This window comes from Halyomorpha halys, unplaced genomic scaffold (genome assembly GCF_000696795.3).
Source record: "Halyomorpha halys isolate HHAL.00 unplaced genomic scaffold, Hhal_1.1 Scaffold2356.1, whole genome shotgun sequence".
Taxonomy (NCBI): Eukaryota; Metazoa; Arthropoda; class Insecta; order Hemiptera; family Pentatomidae; genus Halyomorpha; species Halyomorpha halys.
This window is the reverse complement of record NW_027115351.1, coordinates 35769-37123: the sequence shown is the minus strand read 5'-3', so window position 1 is coordinate 37123 and position 1355 is coordinate 35769. Positions and strand designations below refer to the sequence as shown.

The window sequence follows — 1355 nt, the reverse complement described above, 5'->3', positions numbered from 1 at the left end:
ACTTTCTTTATTAATATTTGATAAAACTAATTTACCCCTTCAATAATTCTTGGTAGCTCATCAATGGCATCATTTTTGTTTCCGTAATATCCTTTATCCCTTAAATGGATCTGAAACAGATTACATTATTATACATCTAAACGTAAAAGTAAAATTACAATGAGGAATAAAGTTAATTTGAAATAAAAATAATTATGTATTACGGAAATCTTTAGGATATATTTATAAATGATGGAACAACACATGGTTCTACAGATCTAGATCATAAATCTTAATTATTGATGAATCAATGTAAAATTATATCTTTTAGTTGATCGATTTTATGAAATACATCTAGAATACATGGAGCTGATTAAAAGGTCATTCTAACTCGAAAAGTACATTTAAAAAATTATTTAAGCAAATAACAAGTTAAGATGATACTACAATGGAAAGCCAAGTACACGGGAAGTTTTAACTAATTAAAAATAAACGACGTATATACTTTCTTTATTAATATTTGATAAAACTAATTTACCCCTTCAATATTTCTTTGCAGCTCATCAATGAAATCATTTTTGTTTTCATAATATCCTTTCTCCCTTCCATGGCTCTGAAATAGAATACATTATTATACATCTAAAAAAAAAAGTATAATTACAGTGAGGAAAAAAGTTATTTTGAAATAAAATTAATTATGTATTACGGAAATCTTTAGGATATATATATATATATATGTAGATATATATCTAGATTTTATGAAATACATCTAGAATACATGGAGTTGATTAAAAGGTCATTCCAACTGGTAAAGTACTTTTAAAACATGATTTATGCAAATAACAACTAATGAAGATACAAGTACAGAAAGTCCCATACAAGGGAAGTTTTAACTTATTACAAATAAACGACGTTTCTTCTTTCTTTATTAATATTTGATAAAACTAATTTACCCCTTCAATAATTCTTTGCAGCTCATCAATGACATCATCGTTGTTTCCGTTATATCCTTTCTCCCTTTTACAATGAGGAATTTACAATTACAATGAGGAACAATGTTAATTTAAAATAAAATTAATTATGTATTACTGATATTTTTAGGACATATTTATAAATAATGGAACAACACACGGTTCTACAGATCATAAATCTTGACTATTGATGAATCAATGTAAAATTATATCTTTCAGCTAATCGATTTTATGAAATACATCTAGAATACATGAACAGGGCAAGTACTTTTAAAAGATTTTTTAAGCAAATAACAAGTAAAGAGGATACTACTTCGGAAAGCCACGTCCAAGGGATGTTTTAACTAATTACAAATATACGACGTTTCTTCTTTCTTTATTGATATTTGATAAAACTAATTTACC

General features: G+C 25.8%; 1 long non-coding RNA gene across 1 annotated transcript; it reads right to left on the bottom strand.

The window, feature by feature from the left end:
• Positions 1-28: 28 nt before the first annotated feature.
• Positions 29-999, bottom strand: LOC136797021 (uncharacterized). Its single transcript, XR_010844821.1, has 3 exons — positions 933-999; positions 518-592; positions 29-110 (listed from the first exon to the last, which is right to left on the bottom strand). It is a non-coding gene; the product is annotated as an uncharacterized lncRNA (long non-coding RNA).
• Positions 1000-1355: the final 356 nt, after the last annotated feature.